The sequence below is a fragment of the Podarcis filfolensis genome, assembly GCF_964270895.1.
Source record: "Podarcis filfolensis genome assembly, chromosome: 2".
Taxonomy (NCBI): domain Eukaryota; kingdom Metazoa; phylum Chordata; class Lepidosauria; order Squamata; family Lacertidae; genus Podarcis; species Podarcis filfolensis.
Window position 1 is genome coordinate 73756046 of NC_139605.1, and position 23445 is coordinate 73779490.

Below are 23445 nucleotides of genomic sequence, written 5' to 3' on the forward strand. Positions count from 1 at the left end.
GACTGCCTCGTGGAAGGCGGAGACCCGCAGGAGCCTCACTTTTCCTCCCCAGCCGGGCTTCACAATTGCTTGGCTCCTTTACTGACATGGAAAAGAGTCCCAAGAGCGCCGAGGTGGCATTATTAAGGGGCTGAATTGTCAAGCCCTCCGCCCTCTTCCCAAGCAACCACTGGGGAAGGCCTGGGACTTGCCCTCTTCACAGTCACATCATTGCCTCAACTTGCCAACCTCCCTGGAAAGAGGAATGGTCTCTGGAAGAAGACCCTGGCTCCACAACCTGAGAAGATAACTGGCTTTTATCCCCTCCATCTATCTCTGCTCCTCCTCCTCCCCACAATCTGGATTTAATCTTTGCTGTCAGCATCAGAGCCCTTATGCCCCCAGCATCATGCATTAGCTGCTACTCTCTCTTCCTCCTGCCCACATCCGGTGGTTGGAAAGGAGAGTGTTTCTGAGCACAACTAGAGTGCCTTTCTCTCACCAGTGTGTAGTCCGCATACATGTAGACTAGACGCTTTGATCTGAGCCTCACTTCCATGATTTCAGTTAAGTGGTGTGTCCCGTGCTTTTTTCTGGGGGGACACGGGTCTGCATGCCCCTAAACATTTTGTGAATCTTAAGTTTGGCCTCATTGAGGGGCAGTATTTCAATGTGAGTAGGAAAATGAGACTACTGTACCCCTAAACATTTTTTAAAGAAAAAAAGCACTGGTTGTGTCTAGCAATATGCTAGAATGACACGGGGCATGCACTGGATTAATTCATCAATTAGGATTTTCCTCAAAATGTATTAGTGGAGTTTTCTTGGTTTCCTCCCTAATAAATGCACTAAAACATTTATTTGTGTTGTTGGTGGTGATTATTTTTTAAAAAATACTGCTATCTTTTTCCTTATGTGACGCTGGAACGGTATTAAAAAGGCAAGCATACAAGAGAGATCACCATGAACCCCTAGAGAAGTGCACATGATTGTAAACAACTGTAGCCATATGTGACAACAGCAATGCCCAATTTGCAGATTTTTATTTCACACTCCCACATGGCAAGGTTTTTTCTTAAAATAGTACTATTTGCAGCACATTGATTCCCAAGGGGGTTCCCTGGAGACTGTAGATATGTATTGTAAAAGGTGTGTTGGCATGTCCTGAACAGCAACTGTCATCAAACCTATACTGATATTAAAGTGAATGCCCGTGAGTGAACTATGGTATTTGTTGGTGTTGATGTGCTCTTCTTTGTAGATATGAATCCAACACTTAAGTACAGTGGTACCTTGATTCTCGAATGGCTTAGTTGTTGAATAAATTGGCTCCCAAACACCGCAAACCTGGAAGGAAGTGTTCTGGTTTGTGAACATTTTTTGGAAGCTGAACGTCCAACGCAGCTTCTGCTTGAGTGCAGGAAGCTCCTGCAGCCAATCAGAAGCCGCGCCTTGGTTTTGAATGGTTTCGGGAGTCAAACAGATTCCCGGCACAGATTAAGATTAAGTTTGAGAACCAAGGTACCACTGTACTGAAACCTGGACCTTTTGATATACTTTCCTCCTAAGTTTTCACTTTTTCCTGCAATTAGTCGCATATCATTCTGGGACTGAGTGCAAAGAGAAACAGGAATGGTTTTTGAAAAGACACAATATACTTGATTAGATCTGAGCAGATGGCATACCATCATAGACCAACAGCCCTGAAACAAAAGCCCCTGAGCTTTGATTGTGTAAGCAAGTGTTAAGCAACACACAAACCACATTGTGGGCATATTATTTTGTTAGCGGACCTTGCCTACAGATCCTCTAAAGTCAGGCATGTCCATGGTCCTTCAAATGATTGCAGCAATATTCATGTTTCAGTACTCAAGTCAAGGAATTGCTTTCCTGACATTCGGAGAAGCAGTCCTCAGGTGATCTGGCCGCACCCAGAAGTATTCCATGCTGAAAAAAGAAAGTTTTCAGATGCATGCCACTAAAGTGACAAATAAGGTGGATAAATTAGGATATCCTTGGCCATAAAATCAAGCATTCTATTAGTTCCTGTCGTTTGAAAATCTCTGAACATCAGCTTTTAAAACAAACCCTCCACAATCATCTTGACCTTACAACTTAAATCCTCAGAGCACTGGTAAATGCTGAACACAGGAAAAAACCATAATCCATTCAGAGGCGTTTCCTGTTTAATACAGTGTACAACTATGTGGATGACCATATAAACACAATTTTAGATCATAAACCCACTGACCACAAGGTCTATCTATTATTCAGTGTATCTAGGTAGACAGGACTCATCAACCTGGGAAGGCAGCCCATCTAAGAGAAAGGAAAGTCTAATCCTAAACCTGTACTGCTTTGCAGAATATCTTCAGGAGAAGAAAAGGCTCACGAGTAGACCCTACACATATCTGGAATGGAGTCCCTAAGATGATTGGATGGTGCCTTGTACGCTTCTTTCTGGCAACTCCTGCAGCCAAGCTGGTGCCAAATGAATTGTTCTGCTTTCCTTTGGACCACAGCAAGGCCAAGAGAGAGAGGTCTTCTTGTCTGGACAGCCCAGGACCTCCATAATACTGCCCAGGCTTGTGCCTCAGGGAGGTCACTTCAATGCTGCTAATGCAGTGGTTTGACTTCACCCCCAGAAGTGCACTCCATTGTCTTTGGGGGCAGATGGATGCCAACAACATCCATCTCTCATTAGCCCCAGCCAGCATGACCAGTGGTCAAGGATGATGGGAATTGGGGTCTAGCAACATCAGGAGGGCCACATGTTGCCCACTGCAATCTAGAACATTGCATAAAATGTCCTCACTTGGTTTCTTGCTTACAATTACAGGCCCACTCTGTCAGGTGTGCGTGCAGGAGCCAGGCCCTGTGACCAATAGGACTCTGCAGGACTGGGGCTTTCCTAAGTTTGTTCTGAAGAGGCAAGGCGTGGCCACACAGGTGAGGCTGATTGGTAACTCACAGCACCTGGTGGCAAGAGCCGGGAAGGGATATAAGGTCAACATTTTCCCTTCGGCTCTTTGCCACCGCAACACGTTCCTTGCCTTGCTGTGTTTGACTCCTTGATCCTCGGACCCTTGACTTCATGACTCCTTGCTTCTTGATCATTGGACCCCTGACTTCATGACTCCTGGCTCTCTGACTCTCGGGCTCTTGGCTTTCTGACTCCTGGCTTCTGGACTTCCTTTCCTGCTCCCACCCCACCATCTTGCCCCCGGTCCTGACGTCCCCAGCTGGGACTTCGATCGCCCGTGAACCGGACCGTGACACACTCCATTTGTGCCATGCACAGAACCTTCTCCTCAAGTCATGGCTTGGTGATTTACCTGAAGCCCCAGGTCAAATGATTGCCTATATCATACAACTGGGCTACTTTCCTCCAGAGAGGCTGTGGTGCCTCTCTGGTCCAGCTCTCTTCTTGTCCCTCCTTTCTTCAGTAGTTCCTGTCAGCACAAGCCCAGCTGTCTTCTGCTTTAGTTCTCCTCCACCAGGTTTCCCCACTCCTGGGGGTTTGAGTCTGTTCTCTTGGCTTCTCCTTCTTCCGGTGTCTCTGTCCATGCGCTCTCTTGCCCTCTCATCTCCCAGCTTTCCTTTCTCTCTGTACCTTGCTGGAGGGTTGATTCCACCCCAGTGTGGTGTGGCTGTTTCCCAAGTCCACAGCCTTATGGCCTTGCTGGCATTTGTCTCTTCCAGCAGATGCATCCTGTCATCTTGCTCCAACAGCTCTTGATTCCTCTGTGCAAGCTTTCCCATCCAGTGCTTCCTGCCCAGGACAGGTGATCACTGCAGAACCTGCCAAGCCCCGCTCTCACAGCTCATTGCTTTTGGATTTTGGCCTGCTTTTCCTTAGGATGGCCCTATTTTCATCGGAGAAACGTTGGGAGGGTACGAGAGCTCATCCCCTGCATTGCAAGATCCCAGGCTGTTCTGCAAATCACAATCTCCTTGAGGTGCTTATCCAGCAGCTGAAAGAAAAAGGGAAGAGGAGAAAGGGTGGCAGTGTAAATTTGAATCTCTGCTTCCCTCTTGTGGTGAATGTGTTGTCCTGTACAGTACAGCAAATACAACACCACCACCTTCCCTTTTGGTACTTAATTTGATGCAATATGACTTGTTTTACAGTGTTTGGTGACCATTTAAAATGTCTGAAATTTTAAATCCAGGACCCTAAATGAATAAAGATATCACATTTTATATTACCCTGCAAGCAGGCCTCAGTGTTTTATTTCCTGAAACAGGGATCAATGCATTAAGGTTAATCAAAAAGGTGTGTCAGCTGGTATTAATTTCTGAGATAAAGCGTTTAGTGCTATCTTGGGGCCAGCACCTAAAGAGCACTGGCTGTAGGTCAGGAGATGGGGAAAACAGGAGAGAGTAGCCAGGGCTGAAGGCAGCTGTGAATGCCAACAGAACGCCAAACCATTGCAAGCAAAAAGTTCAGGACTATATTTGACCTCACACTTCTTTCAGTTCAGCCTTCCTTTAGGGTTTCAGCCCTGAGCAGCCTGATCTTGTAGTCCACTAATGTTTTATGGCCACTTATGCCAGCATAAGGGTGGCGCTGTGGGTAAAACCTCAGTGCCTAGGACTTGCCGATCGTAAGGTCGGTGGTTCGAATCCCCGCGGTGGGGTGAGCTCCCGTCTTTCGGTCCCAGCTCCTGCCCACCTAGCAGTTCGAAAGTACCCCTAAGTGCAAGTAGATAAATAGGTACCGCTTTATAGCGGGAAGGTAAATGGCGTTTCCGTGCGCTGTGCTGGTGCAGGCTCGCCAGAGCAGCTTCGTCACGCTGGCCACGTGACCCGGAAGTGTCTTCGGACAGTGCTGGCCCCTGGCCTCTTAAGCGAGATGGGCGCGCAACCCCAGAGTCGGTCATGACTGGCCCGTACGGGCAGGGGTACCTTTACCTTTATGCCAGCATAACATTGGTGTAGTGCAGTGGGTTTTCCCCCCTAAAAATGTTTAGGGGTACTCTCATTTTCCTACTCATATTGAAATACTGCTCCTCAATGAAGCCAAACTTAGATTCACAAAATGTTTAAGGGTATGTGTACCCCTGCGTACCTTCAGGAAAAAAGCAGTGGTGTAGTGTAACCACGATACCTGCCCTCTCAGTAGCAAAATTGATAGGAAAAAAGGGGAAAAAATCAGCAGCACTCACTGATGACCCACAGCAGCCATAGCAATATTGCCCACACTCCCCAACAATGGTGCAGTGCTCTGGTGACATCCCATCCATCCACAGTGATGGTTCAACACCTCCATGACATCACTCAACCCCACATGTGCACTGCAGAAACTGGCAGAAGCAAAGATGCCACAGAACCCTCACACAGGTGAACTCACTGTAATATTTCCAGCATGATTCCAACTGCTATGCCACAGCGATCCTGTAGCTGGGATGGGGGTTTGAATTCCCTGTATACCACAAATGCATGCCACCTGCAGACTATATAACCACTCACCTCTGGAGCTCATTCAAAGCACACATAGAAAGATCCAAGAGTTCCTCATGCAAACGATTCCCGTCTCAACACTACATGAAATCTAATAGAAAGTCACACTCCATGATCACAGGAAGCAAGCCCTTGATCTTCCTGGTGGTATCTTATTGGAGAAAGCATAGCCTCCAACACTTTGAAGCCAAAATGCGCTACTTATTTATACTTTTCAGGGTTATACATTTCATTACTTTTACAATCATTTTAACATTTCAAAGCTTGACTTCCTTCCCCCTCTTTCTGCGGTTCCTTAAATTTATTTTATAATATCTTCTGCATATCCAAATTCATTTAATTTTAATTATTTACTTTAAATATATACTCTTATGAAACTGCAGGTTATTACAATAATCCTGCCAATGTCCTTATCTGTTTTCAGTTTATTTGTACATATTCAATAAACCATTTCCATTCTTTAATAAAATGTTTGTTATCTTGATTTCTTATTCTTCCAGTGAGTTTCGCCATTTCTGCATGTTCTATAAGTTTTTGTACCCATTCTTCCTTTGCTGGGACTTCTGCTTCTTTCAATTTTTCGGTGAGTAGCATTCTTGCTGCTGTAGTAGCATACATAAATAAACTATACAATTTAGGTAGTTCTGTCCCTCAAATTCCCCAAAGAAAAGCTTCTGGTGTTGTTGTTTTTTTTACAAATGTTATTTGAACATCCCTTTTAATTCATTATATATCATTTCCCAGTAAGCTTTAACCTTACTACAAGACCATCACATATCCATCTTCCTGTTTTTATCATGAGAGCATGGGAGGTATTTTGGTTGCCATGCTCTCGTGTGATTTCGTGCCACTGTTTCCCTATTCCCCAAAGTGCTATTTTTTTGGCACGGCACCCAAAACCGCATGTTTTGGGGGCACCATGCAAGATCACAGCCTCAAAGAAAGTGCTTTCTTTGGAGGGAAGACATGCCATGAAATTGCACAAGATCAAAGCAAACAAAATGGCTGTCATGCTTTCATGATAAAAAAAGGGATGTCCCGTTTAATTCCGAGACACTTTCAAGGCATGATTGGTGGAACATCTGCTTTGCATACAGGAGGTATTGGGTACAATCCTTGGTATCTCCAGATAGGGCTGGCAGATACCCTATTCTGAAACCCTGGAGAGTCAATGCTAGTCATTTCTGAGCTAGATGGACCAATGGTCTGGCACAGTATGCGACAGGAAGTGGGTGCCATAGGAAAATAGGAGACAGTGTTTCTTGGCAGAACAACATGGACATCAGGTGTGTGTGTAGGGGGTGTATGTGTTTCAGAGGAAGACACTGATTTTCCCAAAATAGGCTTCCTGTTCTGCTGACATGAGCTTCACTTGATTTAAGAGCCTTTCGTCACCAGAGGGAAACCATTGAATAAAACCCACATTTATTAGTGATATTCTAGGAGAAAGGTTAATGATATTTTTATTGACTTTTTAAGAGGTATTCTAGAGAAAAGCAGTTGACAAGCTGTTATTTATTATATGGAAAAGTCAGTTTAAAAAGAAGTTCCCTCAGTATTCCAAGCACTGTGCAAATGCTAATTTCAATTATATTTGCAGTAACTCTGTAAGGTTATTGCCTGTGTAGTTATGATTTATCTCTCTGTTATAGATAAGGAGGTCATGGCTGAAGTGCTCTTTGAATTCGGGATTTAACAGTTCTCAGTCTGTGGTGCAATGGGCTGTTAACCAGAAGGTTGGTTGTTCGAGCCAGTGTGGTGTAGTGGTTAAGAGCGATGGACTCGTAATCTGGTGAACTGGGTTCACTTTCTTACTCCTCCACATGCAGCTGCTGGGTGACCTTGGGCTGGTCACACTTCTCTGAAGTCTCTCAGCCCCACTCACCTCACAGAGTGTTTGTTGTGGGGGAGGAAGGGAAAGGAGATTGTTAGCCACTTTGAGACTCCTTAAGAGGAGTGAAAGGCGGAATATCAAGTCCAAACTACTACTACTACTACTACTACTACTACTACTCTTCTTCTTCTTCTTCTTCTTCTTCTTCTTCTTCTTCTTCTTCTTCCCCACCAAGGGATGTCTGTGGGCAGGATTCCTGCATTGTAGGGAGTTGGACTAAATGACCCTCAGGGACCCTTCCTACTTTACAAATTCTGCCTTCTAATGCAGAGGTAGTTAACATGGTGCCCTCCAGAAGTTGTGACTCCAGTTCTTATCAGCCCCAGACAGCATGGCCAATAGTCAGGGATGATGGGAGTTGTGGTCCAGCAGCATCTGGAGGGCATCATATCGAACCCCCCCGCACTAGTTGCTAGTTAGGGAGCTATTCTTTGCCACCCGAAGCTAAAATGCTACCTTGTGTTAATTTATAAAAGGACATGCCAGCAGCGCACATTATCTTTTTTCCAAAGCAGAAGGTTGGTTAAAAAGGAAAGAGGCCATTCAAACCAATGGAGCAACAGCGTCTGTAGGCTGCTGATATCCTTGCTTAAAACGGATGTCATGCAGATCTCTTGGGCTACTTGTCTGTAGGTGGCAGCAAACTTCTAAAAACAGACATTTTATGAGGCAGAGTTTGTCAATGAAAAAAAAGAGGAGGAAGCTTCAGGCTTGGCGGTTTCACTGTTTATATGTAGGGTTATCCAATTGCCCCCAGCCTGATTTTGCTATTTTAGCTCACCTGATCAAAGCAGCAGAATGGATTGGTTGTGTACACTAATAAATCTTTGTTATGGTTGTAAGAAGGATGCTGATATATATTCCCAGTGGCAGATTTACGTATAAGCTAAACAAGCTATAGCTTAGGGCCCCGCTGTCTTGGGGGCCCCCAAAAAATTTAAAGGGGAAAAAAACCTGGATGTACATTTCCAAAATATAAGATAAAAAAAGAAATAAAATAAAACCTACATTCAGCAACAGGACGCGGGTGGCGCTGTGGGTTAAACCACAGAGCCTAGGACTTGCTGATCAGAAGGTCGACAGTTCAAATCCCCGCAACGGGGTGAGCTCCTGTTGCTCGGTCCCTGCTCCTACCAACCTAGCAGTTCGAAAGCACCTCAAAGTGCAAGTAGATAAATAGGTACCGCTCCAGCGGGAAGGTAAATGGTGTTTCCGTGTGCTGCTCTGGTTCTCCAGAAGCGGCTTAGTCATGCTGGCTACATGACCCAGAAGCTGTACGTCGGCTCCCTCGGCCAATAAAGCGAGAAGAGCGCCGCAACCCCAGAGTCGGTCATGACTGGACCTAATGGTCAGGGGTATCTTTACCTTTACCTTTACATTCAGCAACAGTGTTTTGTGTAGGCTCCTATGATGTAAGTAATGGGCCCCGCATATAGCATATATTCAACACAAAAAACAGCAACAATTTGTTGTTGACAAAGAACAGCTGGATATATATAGGGCCCCATTACCTTCAGCAGCTTAGGGCCTCAGCAAACCTAAATCCGGCCCTGTATATTCCACATTTCCACACAGCCATGAAGCTCATTGGGCGGACCTTGGGCCATCTGCTTGCTGCCAACCCCACCTACCTTGCAGGGCTGTTGTAAGGATAAAATATAGGGGGAGGAACCATGTGTGTTGCCTTGAGCTCTTGGGAGTAAAGGTGGGACAAAAATGCAATAAATAGGTAAATAAATAATTAGATCATTTCCCTACACTACACAATCCTATATATGATTATTTGGAAGTAGGTTTGATGGAGTTCAAGGGCCCTTATTCCCTTGTATATCTGCAGCCACAGTTGTTCAAATTCATTGCTGATAGCATGTGATAAAGCTTATCCAGGAGTCAAGATTTCCTGCTATATTTATGTTTGTTTTCTTGTAATTCATGGTGACAGCAGAACTAGTCCGTGGATAAATACATGATGCATTTGATTTATTAACAAAAAGAGCGCTGTAGTACCTTAACGGCTAACCAATTTATTATGGCATTTTGTTTTGCACCTTGTTAGTTTTTGAAGGTGCCACAGGGCTATTGTAGCCACCCCTCTGGAATCTGATTGATGGAATCTGTATACACTGGAGTGAGTAAAGCCACTGGCTATTTTAGGGTCATTTTAGAACAAATGACTTGAAGATCACAGCTATATATTATGAGAAGAGTACCCATTAGCTCACTCACTCATTCATAGGAATAACTTAAAGCTCAAGGAATGTATTGTATTTTTCTATATTACACATTGGATGAGTCTTGGCAGGAATGGCAACCTTTCACGGCAAACAATAATTGTTCCTGTTGTGAAAGCAGCAGACTGGCTTACCATTGGCAAAAATGTTGTATCTGAACTTGCATTAAAGAATGAAACATCAGACAAGTAGCAGCAGAAAAAAATGAACTTAGTTTTAAAAATCCCTATCAATTTGATTTCAGTTAATATAAGTGAAAACACCCTGCAAAGTTGGAAGGATACTGCTTTAATTTTTTAAAATCTGGATCAATAAATGACTGCGAATCAACTTTAAAATATCTCAAGAAGGAAGGAAGGAAGGAAGGAAGGAAGGAAGGAAGGAAGGAGAGATGGCTTAATTGTAAATTGTTTAACAAATATTTATTATCCCAGCTTTCCCACAGCAAACTCTGTGTCAAAGGTGAGGATGAAAAATTATGACTAGCTCAAGGTCACCTAGCAAGAACCACGGCCAAAAAGATATTTGAGCCTGGTCTACCCATTCCTAACCCTAACCTCTAACTGCTACACCACACAAGGGTCTCAAAAGAGTGAGAAAGTTATAGGAGAGCCAGTTGCTGTTTGAGTGAACAAAGGAGCAGCTAGTGAGGCAAACTGTTACCAGGGTGGCCCCCTCTCCTGTGTTACAGAAGGCAAGGCCCCTCCTTGAAGACATGCTCTACATGGAGGGAAGCCCAGTTCAAGTCCGATTTGAAAATAAAGAACCTTGAGAAGAGAGAGTGAGGCCTCTGGGGTGGCTCATCCACAGTCCCTATCTTATCCACAGTGTTGAGACATATGGTATTTCTATTTAAATTGCAGTAATTATTCTTAGCTTTGCATCTGCACATACATATGCAAACTGGTGTCTTTTCTGCACACACACAGCACTCTTTCATTGACCGTCATTGTTACCACCATCACTTCTTTATACAGGCTATTTAAACAACACACAAACATTTACTGTTCCAATGTTATTCTTAGGACACTTCCACATGGAGCCTGTGTCGCAAACAAGTCCTTGCCATTTAGATCCAGTTTCTCTGTGAACTTGGTTGGTATGGAACCATACATGTGCTCTATTTTTAATCGTATATATTTTCATGGGTATTCTGCGGCTTCCTTTCCACACCGGTGGGTGCTCCTTGATGGAATATTTGCATGCTGTGTTTCTCTCAATCACTACTCCCCCACCTGCCTCCATTACCTTTCCCAGTTTGGGGCATACACGTAGGGAATTCTGTACCTGGGCACAGGCATGCTTTTTTCTCTTTCTCTTGGAATGATATGCAAATACTGGAAAGCGGTGTTGGACAAGAGCTCTACAAACACACAAACACACACACACACGTTCCAACATGTGTGCTGCTATTACAGTCTTGAAAGTAATCTCCCCTGAGATCTTGAGAGAATAGCTTCTCTGAGCTGGGTTGTTGAATTTTTGACGTGCCTTCAGAATGTGGCAATCAGCTGATGTAGGTATGCTTGTATTAAAGGAACACACCCTGTCCTCACTGGCCCCTTTGAAGCAGAATGAATAGGTTGTGCTCAGAGCAATGGAAATTTGGGTGTGGCTATTAGGGACCAGCCACTGAAACATCACCACACATGTGACAACGCCTCCGCCCAAAGTACTAGTGAGCTTCCACCTTGGTGGTGACTATGGGTGTATAATGGGCTGTTTTTACTCCACAGATTTTCTGTGGTAAGAGGAAATCCAGATTAAATGTCATAAAAGTGCAGGGTGGCATTTTGAAGATGGCAACATCATGTGGCTAGTGCAAAAAACTTGTGTGTATGAACACACCGAATGCACAACAAAGCTCCATCTAGAAGCACACCTTCTCGATTGTACGTTGACACTTGTTGACTGAAGAACAAGGTGAAAATTGTTAAGACAAATAAACACTTTTTTGTCTTGTTGAGTACGTATTTATGATTCTTTCATTTGTGTTTTGCAAGTGCTTGACTTTAGCACCTTAATCCAAGGACAATAGGAAGAGTTAGTAATTCAGGATATATGCAGCTAAAGGAAGAACAATCACATGGAAGTGTTGATGATTCATCCTTTGGCCGAGGTGGGTGGGTCAGTAGCTTTTGAAGAATGCTTCAATTATTCCCTCTCCAAGTCAACAACACTCTATAGTCCAGTTTGAAACATTTATATACTGCATGCCACTCCAGAAGAATAGAACAGTTAAGGGAATGCGTAATTTCATAAACTGAGTTCCGATTTTCCAAAAGATTCATCTTGCATTTGGTTTAACAGTATGTATTTAATATGGGGAAAACAGTGAACCTGTTCAGTGAAATACTTTATGAACTTTCATTGTAGTGCCATATGGGGCAGGTTGACCCTGTGTATTTAAACTGTATTAAAAGTATTTACACTGACTTATTATGAAGCCTGCTGTGACACCTTCTAGTTCCTCTACCTGCAATAATGCAAATATCCCTCCCCAGTAAATCAACAGCAGCAGCTGCAGCAACAACAGATCCTGTCACCTTGTCATTCTTGCCCTGGACAACAGTAGGTAACATGGCAGAAAAGTACTTGGCATGTTGCTAAAATGATAACTAGTATGTAATGGGTTATTACCTTGAATTGGCTAAAGAGTATTCTCATTGATGATTCAAACTGTGCTACCATATTTCAAAAAGTGAAAATCTGGACACAAAAGTTGTTGAGCTTTGAATATATATATATATATATATATATATATATATATATGAGAGAAGATTTGAGCTATTTCTAAGGAAATTTGCCAGTATCTACACTTCCAACATTGGTAGCCATATTGTTATGTACTGAAGTTCTCACCCTGGGCCAGCAGGGGGATACTGTAGATAGTTATGCAAATAAGGGATCGAAAGTGACGTTCAGTGATTGGATAGTTTTAGAAAATTGTTACAGTTACGTTGTACTGGAGCTCTATACAAGCAGGCTGACTGAACCCTTCAGTTCAGTTCAGTTCTGGCCTGCGAATAAACAAGAGCTGTTTGAAGAATCGCTGTGTCGTCTGATATGTTCACCAACAACTTAACACATATGTCCAGATTTTCCTGGACATTTCAGCACTGTTTATGCATGGCAGCCCTAAAAGGTAATGGTGCTTGTGGGGTGTGTGCCCCCTTTGGGGAAGCGCCATGGTTAAGTGACAGAGTTTCTGCTTTGCATGAATTCCCAAGATCAGCGCCCATTATTTCCAAGTAGGGTTGAGAGAGACCACATCCAGAGCCGGCCCACCCATGATGCAGGGTAAAATGCCAACCTCAGGTGGTGAAAGTACAAGAGGCAGCGCTCTGCCTGATCTGCAACTTCCACTGCTGAGAGGGAGCCATTCCAGAGTGCAGCATTACTACTCGTCTCCTCCAATCACAGGAGAAGAAACCAAGTAAGCAGCAATGCTTTGAGGAACACCCCAGCTCCCACTAAACCAGAGCAGGGCAGGGGTGGGCATGGCAGGGGACCAGGAGACAGCAATTCCAGTTTTGCCTCAGGGATGGCCCATCCTGTTTTTGCCTCACCGGGATCGGCCTGTCCCTGTCTGAAACCTGAGAGAAATCTACACTGCCAGTCAGTGTTGACAATACTAAGCTAGATGAACCATAAGAACATCAGAAGAGCCTGCTGGATCAGGCCAACGGCTCATCTAGTCCAGCATCCTGTTTTCACACTGGCCAAACAGATGCTTGTGGGAAACCAGCAAGCGGGATACAAGCCCTAGTGCAATCTCCCCTCTGGTGGCTTCCAGCAACACCAGTTCAGAAGCATTAGAGTCTGTGGAGGCAGAGCACAGCCATCAAGATTGGTAGGCAATATTCTGGCTCAGTATATGACAGCTTCCTATGTTCCTAGCCAATCTTCTTGCCCATGGAACTGCCAATGGTTTGCCGGTACACAACAGATACAGTCAGTACAGAAGGGATAGAATAAGCGGCAAAAAAAATATCACCCTGCCGACTGAAAGTGGATGCAGGCTTCCTGTGAAGCACTGCCCTCTGAAAGGAAGCACGGAGGGAAAACAAATGTGAATTCACAAAATACAGAACTGCTCTCATGATAAGAAGACTGCTCAGAAACACAGATGCTCATCTACTTATTTGTATCACTTTCTAAAGATGCAGGGAAAGATGGAGGCAATAAATTGCATCTTTCTACCTGGCTCAGGGCTGTTTTGTGTGATTTGCAATCCTTTTGTGGGCAGAGCCGTGAAGTCTGTTTATTTCAGTCCCGCTGCAGAGTGACTCACCTTATGGCACGGGTTCTGTCAACAGTTTGACACAGGAGAATACTTTAGCATGTGTTTCTGGCGCGGGAGAGGCTGTTTTGTTATTGTTTTCTTTTAAATAAGTTAAGTCCTCTTGAAACAGCTTGGAACTGCCTGCCAATTTCTTGTGTGCAAGTGTTGCTGGCTTAACAAACACTCCTCCTCATGCGAAGAGCAGGACACCATGGAAGAGCTCATGAGCAGAAAAGGGCCATAGAATTCTTCCTTAAATTCCTATGGAAAAGAGAAAGGAAAAATGTTAGCTTGTATCATTACCAGTCGTGGAGCGGCAAATTCGGAAGCACAGGGACCTTGCATGACAGTCACAAGAATGTCCCCTCACTACCGTTGGTCTTTAACTCCTACAAGACTTGTGAAAATGTATAAGAAAATGTCCAATATGTGTTGGAAATACAAGGATAATGAAGGTACATTTTATCATATGTGGTGGACCTGTAAATTAGCAAAAGCCTTCTGGGAAATCATTTATAATGACTTAAAAAAATGTTAAAAATAACTTTTGTTAAAAACCCTCCAGAGGATTTTCTATTAGGTATAATAAAGGTATAAAATAATTACCAAGGGAGAAGAAGATCCTATTTATGTATGGGATGACAGCGGTAAGAATGTTGTATATAAGAAATATTTACGAAATTATAACAGTGGTATAACGTCTGTGGCAGCATTTGATTGACCCTTATATAATGAAACTGAGAAATAAGTCAAAAGGTACTTCATCCTGGAGAAGAGTGACTAGTGGGGTGCCATAGGGTTCTGTCTTGGGCCCGGTCTTATTCAACATCTTTATCAACGACTTGGATGATGGACTCAAGGGCATCCTGATCAAATTTGCAGATGACACCAAACTGGGAGGGGTGGCTAACACCCCAGAAGACAGGATCACACTTCAAAACAACCTTGACAGTTTAGAGAACTGGGCCAAAACAAACAAGATGAATTTTAACAGGGAGAAATGTGAAGTATTGCACTTGGGCAAAAAAAATGAGAGGCACAAATACAAGATGGGTGACACCTGGCTTGAGAGCAGTACATGTGAAAAGGACCTAGGAGTCTTGGTTGACCACAAACTTGACATGAGCCAACAGTGTGATGCGGCAGCTAAAAAAGCCAATGCAATTCTGGGCTGCATCAATAGGAGTATAGCATCTAGATCAAGGGAAGTAATAGTGCCACTGTATTCTGCTCTGGTCAGACCTCACCTGGAGTACTGTGTCCAGTTCTGGGCACCACAGTTCAAGAAGGACACTGACAAACTGGAACGTGTCCAGAGGAGGGCAACCAAAATGGTCAAAGGCCTGGAAACGATGCCTTATGAGGAACGGCTAAGGGAGCTGGGCATGTTTAGCCTGGAGAAGAGGAGGTTAAGGGGTGATATGATAGCCATGTTCAAATATATAAAAGGATGTCACATAGAGGAGGGAGAAAGGTTGTTTTCTGCTGCTGCAGAGAAGCGGACACGGAGCAATGGATCCAAACTACAAGAAAGAAGATTCCACCTAAACATTAGGAAGAACTTCCTGACAGTAAGAGCTGTTCGACAGTGGAATTTGCTGCCAAGGAGTGTGGTGGAGTCTCCTTCTTTGGAGGTCTTTAAGCAGAGGCTTGACAACCATATGTCAGGAGTGCTCTGATGGTGTTTCCTGCTTGGCAGGGGGTTGGACTCGATGGCCCTTGTGGTCTCTTCCAACTCTATGATTCTATGATTCTATGTACTAATTGTTGTAAGAATGTATTAGAAGGAATATAAAGAATAGCCCAATAATGCTAGGTATATTCATTACTAGAATAAGGGAAATACACCGGGAAATGATAGGAAGTCCAACTACACCCTTTTCTTTTTTTCTGGTTTTTTCTTTCCTTAATTCATGTTAATAAAAAACAAGACAACAAAAGATAGTAAAAAATATGAATCAGTTTAATTTATATAAGTAAACAGAATACTACTTGTATATGGTTTTTGCTTACATGGATTATATATATGTTTACTTAAGAAGATGTACAATACATATGTATATGTTATACAAGATATGCTATATGAAATGTGTCATATGATATAAGAGATTGTTAATAAAGCTAAAACAAAACAAAACAAAAAACACAAAACACACACACACACACAATGTTGTATGCCCAGGGATGGAAGGAAGAAAGAACCCAATCGAAAGAAGAATGGATATTGAAACTGATGGATTATGCCAAAATGGCGAAATTGACCAGGAAGATTAGACATCAAGCGGACAATAAATTTTAAAAAGAATGGATTAATTTTGTAGAATATATGAAGAAGCATTGCAAACACTTAAAAACCATAGCAGGATTGGACTAGCACTTGTAATATAATCTGACAAAAGATATTAGCAAGGAAATTTAATATTCTGGATAAAGATATTTAGATGCAGAAAAGAGAAGAGATAACAATTGGAAACTGGGGAGAGGGGAAGTCCGGGGGTTTGAAGAACCCCCATAAATGTATTGAGATTATTTGTGGAGTAATGCAAATAATAATGTATGTTAAAACTTTTAAAAACTATATATATATATATATATATATATATATATATATATATATATATATGAATGTCCCCTTACAACCACACCCCTCCTAACAATATGCAACCTTCTAAGATTATGCAACCTTCTAAGATTAACATTATACAGTAATAATGATGATGAGGGATGCATTGCAACAATCAGTGCAAATCTCCATGTGTTGAATAGGAACAAACTCTTGGGGCCAAGGTCCCTTGGCCCCCCCCAAAAAATATTTGAGGGTGCCAAGCCCCCCCCCAGTGTTGATGGGTATTGCCATTCAAATGGTCTGTGCATGCCACATCATGTGATTGATTATTCAGATGGGGTTTGCCTGTCCCCCCCATATTTTACTCAAGTTGGTCCCCAGGTTGCGTTGCTTTCAGCCAGACCTACTATTTTCCGTGCCCATAAATGGGAAAATGATTTGGAGCGCTACAATATCTCTTTTTGTAATGACTTAAGTTGTGTTTTCTGAGAAGCTCCATTGTATGTAACGAAACTTGCACACCATTCACTTGAAACTGAAGCACCTTGTACTTTCTGTGTTCCTAAATGCTGAGCTTTGGAGCACATGGTGGCTACAAAGCTCCTCTTTCATGCTGATGGGGCAGCTCTAGGATGTGGGAAACAGGGACCCTGCTGAGACCCTGCTGCAGAAATAGTAATGGATCTTCAACCCCCAGTGACCCTGGATACATTGCACCGCGGATCACTAACCACAATGATTAATGAACACATGAACTTGAAGCCCTGAAACTAGTGGCATTCTCTCAGTACAGGCTGAACCACAGCAAGAGGTGTGAGAGCCACTGCCCCTGTCATTGGTCTCATCTCATGAAGGTGGCTTACAAAAATCCCACTCATGTGGTATGAGTGGCTTGTGGGATGCTCCTATCCACAGAAACACTCAAATCTGGCTTAGACCAGCTTTGACTATTGGTCCATCTAGCCCAGCAGTCTGCTACCTGCTGCTGCTTTTAGCTGAAGATGCTGGGGATTGTGCCAGAGCACCGAAGGGTAGGAGACCCACTAAATATGCTCATGAGTTTGTTAACACAGCTGTTGTAAATGTAGCTGTGGCTAGTAGCTTGAAACAGGTTTCAGAACCTGAGATCTTGCAAGGGATACAGGGTTTGTCCTCAAAGGATGCGAAACCACGCCCAAATGCCACAAGGGCCAACATATAATATAATAATAATAATTTATTATTTATATCCCGCCCATCTGGCTGGGTTTCCCCAGCTACTCTGTGCGGCTTCCAACCGAATATTAAAAACAATACAGCATCATACATTAAAAACTTCCCAACACTGTTTCCTCAGACAGGAACAGAGCTAAGGCTCTAGTCCCATGGAAGGGAGGTAACCAGAGGTGCAAGGAGGTTAAACATGAGACCAATCTGGTTGCAGGGAGTTCCAAAGGTAGAACGGGTACTACAGGGGTATGCTATGTGTATGACAACTGTATGTTTACTTCACTTACTGCTGCGTTAGCCTATGCAGCATCGGTTACCTGAAATGGGGGAGGATGTTAGCAATTTCACTCCTCCGAGGCTGCATTTTGTGATTACAACTGGTGGGGCTGCACTGGCAGAGCCCTGGTGAGCTGCTGGGTCAATGGATGCTTAAGCACTGCTTTCAGCTGCACACGCCATGCCACTCTTGGGAGGATGCTAGTCAACCATTGGGGAGAGATGAGCAGCTGGAAAAGAATATCCCCAGTGTTAAGCATTCATCACTACTGTACAAGTAGCTTAGACAGAATTGATCTTACCCTTTAGAAACTGGGAGTAGGAGTTGTTAAAGGATTTGTAAAATTCAATACATTGTCAAAGATTTATCAACTAAAGGTAGAACCTGAAGCATCATGACTAAGAATCTTAGCAATGGGTAGCTTATATCTGTTACAGACTCAAACAATGATATAGCATCTTGAAATATGCATCATGTCTTTATTATTGGCTTGATGCTGTCCACCGAACGGAAGATGGTAGGATCCCAGAGGACACGCTCTACAGGCAGCACCAGGCCCATAGGCAGACCAACTCTGTGTTACAAAGATGTAGGCAGATGTGACATGAAGGCTGCCAACATTAACCCCGCTGTGTGGAAATCCCTTGCCTGCAACTGCAGTGCCTGTAGACAGTCAGGTTGTGTATCCACAGCACTGACCAGAGGAGGAATGACCACTGGGAGGAGCACAGAAAAAAGAGACGCCTTGGTATACCTGCATCAGCACAACCAGAAGACTCCATCTGTCACAGCTTCAACTAAAGATGTCTCTTTTGTATCAGTTTCTACAACCACAGCAGGCTCTGTAACTCTCCAGTGGTTTGACTTCACCCATGAAGGCACACTCTTCCTTTGTTGAGTCAACAGATGAATGCCAACCAACCTTATTACTGCAATTTCAGGCTTGCTGCAAATTGTTTAGAGCCGAATTGCTGCAAAGAGTTTCAAACTAGTCACACTAACGAAGCAGCAGCATCAACAAAACCAAACAAGCTCTTTTAGCTTACTTTCTGAGTTTCCATCTACAAAAGAAAATTTATAAGTGAGATTTTGCCAACAATTATGGAAAAGACCAATTGTTTACAACTAAAATAAACAGATCCCATTCTTGTGCTGCTTTAAAGGCTTCAGAATAGCTAATTTTACAGACATTTAATTGGGAATCTGTGACTTGTAAAATATGAGTAAAGGAACATGAAACCAGGCATTTAGAACAGGTGTTTATATATGACAAAAGGCTAATCTGCCCTGAAGGAGTAATACACATATACAAATAAGTTGGATGTCAAAAAGGAACGTAGGGATTCCATTGAATCTTGCTGCTAGAGGTGGCACTTAGCAAAGTTTGTCTAAGAATCTGATGACTAATCCAACTCTTAGTTGCCTTTATGGTGTGCTTGCTTTCCAGGCTTGAACTTGCTACTAGGGCTGTGCAGTGGCTTTGGACAAATCCCAGATCCCAAACCAAACTGGGCAGATTCTGGTTCATCTAGGATTTGCCTGGAGTGGGTCAAGGCAAACGCATTTAGCCCTGGGTTGGGTCCACTGGGAGCAATCCAGGGCTGTCAAAAAGAGTGGCTGCGATCAGGTGAATGTATATTTAACCAGGGTTAAATAAAACCCTAAATAAACATAGTCAGTGGAGAGGAGAATAAGGAGCTGCAGGCAGACACTCCCACCTAGCCTTTACCTTCCCATCACCACTGACTGCATGTTTAATTAGGGTTTAAAACTCTGATAAAATATGCAGCTGGGTGGGTGGGGAGATGGAGACACAGGCGAGAGCCTTTGCCTGTATCTCCACACCCTCCACACCCCCGCAAAAACCCCCGGTGTGTTTAATTACAGTTTACATTTAGGGTTGTGCAAGGTCCTTGGTTTGGTTTGGGACCATTTTGGAACTGGTCCATGTAATCCCAGCTCAGATTAACCCTGATCTCAGATGCAAAAACCAGCCCCCAAACTATATGTGTGTGTGTGGGGGGGGGGGGAACTTGCCACAGGACTCCTAACAGACACCTATCCATCTGGCTATCATTGTCCTCCTTTTCACAAAGTTTTTATAAGTTGCTGCATATGAAAAATGCTTTGACTGAATAAGCCTCTGAATAAGCCTTTAGAGTTAGTGGGACAGCCCTGGAATGCATTCTTTCTTTCTTTCTCTGTCTGTCTGTCTGTCTGTCTGTCTGTAAACCCCTCTTTTAAAGAAGAGCAGGACATCCCTATTGGAGACCCTTAATATGCCAGCGAAATTAAAGGGGTGTGGGATATTGCAGCTATAAGGTCTATAAGCAGCCTAGCCCTTACCACATGGGAACATATTTTCTTTCTCTCGGTGCAGCCACCCTAATGCTCAATTCATTGCTCATTAAATGCATTGGACATTTTGTCCTAAAGCACCCAGTGCAGCCACAGTTTTAAGCTATAATGTGCCATCAGTGTAGTTTTCGACAACAAAAAAGACACCGTTTTAAAAGGTGCTTTAAGTAGCATTGCAGTGTTTAAATTTGTTCCCTGCTTGCTTGGCATTCATTAGGCGAAGCAGTTTTATTTAGCTAGGGAAATAAATGCCTGCTTCCCATCCTGTCGGCAAATGCTCACAGTCCTGAAACGGAGAGCTTAATCACATTAGGAGTAATATATATATATATATTCACTGAGCAAGGATGGGCTCAATTAGTCACCAGTGTTGGCTTGCACCAAAGATGATTTTGACCCACTAAACTATAATGAGACCTTATTTGCATGCAGATCAAGGAGTGTGATCAGATCAGGACAACCAGTTTTCAAAGCACCATCTGATCTACCAGATTTTCTCTCCAGTGGCTGGAAAATGTGGAGACTTCATCACTTCCTCTTTGCAGGGGAGCAGAATGTACCAAGTACCCACCAAGACTGCAACAGGCATATAGTCTGCCAAAGCTAATAGGCAGTCCCCCTGGACGCATCCTCTGAGTAAACACAGAGTGCAACCAAATAAACAAGGCCGGCAGGGATAAAGGAATCCATTGACTCCAAACAAACCGCCGCTCTGCTGGAAGGGCAAGGAGATGAACTTGAATCAAAGTATTATTATCTTCCCCATGGATTAGACAAGCACTATGGATCAAACAGCAACCAGCAGGCTGCACATCAGGTCGCTTTCAGATTTTCATTTAAAAGTCTTAAAGGAGGGGCTGACTGCAGGCTGAAAGGAAAACAATCCTAGTTCCAAAATGTATTAAGAAAGAAAGGAATACATTGAACGCTGTACATGAGGAGGATACCGTATTAACATTCAGCAAGAAAGAAATGGTTTCCCATGCATTAAGCACTGTGTCCCATACTGCTCTGCTAATCAGTTATGGGTGTAAACTCAGACTGGCTTTCCTATGACCCTCCAGAGACTGCTGGACTGTGACTCCCATCACCTCTGACCATAAGCCATGCAGGCTAGGGTTGATGGGAATTTATTTTTAATTTTTAATTTATGATTTTCATTTATATACATTTCAATAGTTTTACAGTCATTTTAACATCTTGAAACTCGACTTCCTTCTTCCTCTTTCTGCGGTTCCTTAAATTTATTTTTCATCATTTCCTGCATGTTCTAAATTACCTTAGCTTATTCTTTTATTCATCTACTTGAATTATTTACTCTGCAGGTTATTAAAATAATCCTGCCAATGTCCTTATCTGTTTACAATTTATTTGTACATATTCAATAAACAATTTCCATTCTTTTATAAAAGGTTTATTGTCTTGATTTTCTGGTAAGTTTATCCATTTCTGCATAGTCCATGAGTTTTTGTATCCATTCTTTTTTCGTCAGGACATCTTTTTCCCCCCATTTTGGGGCAAATAACATTCTTTCCACTGTAGTTGCATACAAGAATAAATTTCTATACTGTTTAGGTAGTATAATTCCCTTTTGGGGGTTGACAGGAAATTAGGGCTGCCTTATGTCTGGGATTTACCGGATGTTACCAGGATTTCAAAGGTGGAAGTGACGCCTAGGCAGAAGTGACGTCCAGGGTTTGTCCTGGATCTTTGGCAAGTAAACTGAGAAATCACATTTTTTGTCGTTTCCGTAAAATACAGATCAGTAACTTTGGGATTTGTCTAAAAAACCCCCCACAATTTTGGGCACGTCTGAATTTTTACTTCTTGAAATATGACAACTCTATATTGGAATCCAAGAACATCTGAAGGGCTGCAGGTTCCTCATCTCTGCATGATGAAATATGAGAGGTCCCTTGAGTCAAAACACTTCTTATCTGAAGTCCAGTATGCATGCAAAAATCATAATGATCATCATCATCTTCTTATTTAGAATTTTCATCTAACCATAGCTCATGGAAATGATTGTCTGGGAACATCCTGGCAGCATCTACTTAAGAAAGAGTCCTAGCAGGCATAATGAGAAAACACAATTCAGAATGCTGTCTGGTATCTATTTACCTACACATGATACAAGCAACATATAAACAACCAAATGGAATTCAGTGGGACTTACATGCTGAGTCAACGTATATAGGATTGTCCTGCAAGTTCTGGGTCCCCATTACTAATCTTGGCACAATACTCTGTATACAGAAAGGCAATCTAGTTAGTGTCTTCCATAAAATGGGGGTGCAAAAACTGATACACTTTATTTATTGTCCATTGTATGGAAGAATCAGTAACATAACATAAAATGCTACAAAAGAAATGATTGCTAAGCCTTGTATTTTTTTATTTGATGTTTTTATGAAATGATTTTCATAGTTAGCAAGGGTACATAGAACGTTTGTTTTCAATTAATGGAGTGCTTTCTACAGGTCAGTTACATTTGGTGTGAGACGCTGCTGTCATAGACACTGTGAGGTTGGGGGAGAGAAGAATCAGGAAGGGGGGGAAGAAGGGGGTGGTGATCTTTCATTCTTTTGTTTGATGTATGTGCAGAGTTTTTGTGTCAGTGTTGTGAGGATAAGGTCTTTGGTACAGTTTGTTTTAGCATTTGGCTTATGTATTTGTTCACTGTTGGCCAAGATAGAATGGCCAAGCATTGACTGGAGCAGAGGATTACCAGAATGTGTATGTTTTAAAGGGCTGTGAGGTCCTTTGTTCAAGCTGTTCCAAAATGGCACTGACTGCATGATTAGAGTAACTGGGAAATTTCCCTGGAGCAGTTCAGGGTACTTTAGTTTGTATGAGCAGCACTTAGTGATTTGCTGCCTGCATCAATAAAAGAGGGGAGACAAAGCAATAAAGCTTAACAAGTAATTGAGTGATTAAGTTTTCTTCCCTCCCAAAATGTGTTTTGAGCACAGTAAGGGACTGTAGCCTTGTCAGCTAAACACTTTGCCACCCAAAAGCAGCCTGCCAGAGCCTGAAATCAGAATTATTCAGAAAGAGGTTGCTTTTTTTTGGTTTTAAGAAGCCTTTTTTTCTGACTTACACATGCGTAAATACATCTCCAAGCATTGCTTTCTGCATTGTTTGGTTTTATAAGATTCTGTTGAATGGATTTATGCTTTTATA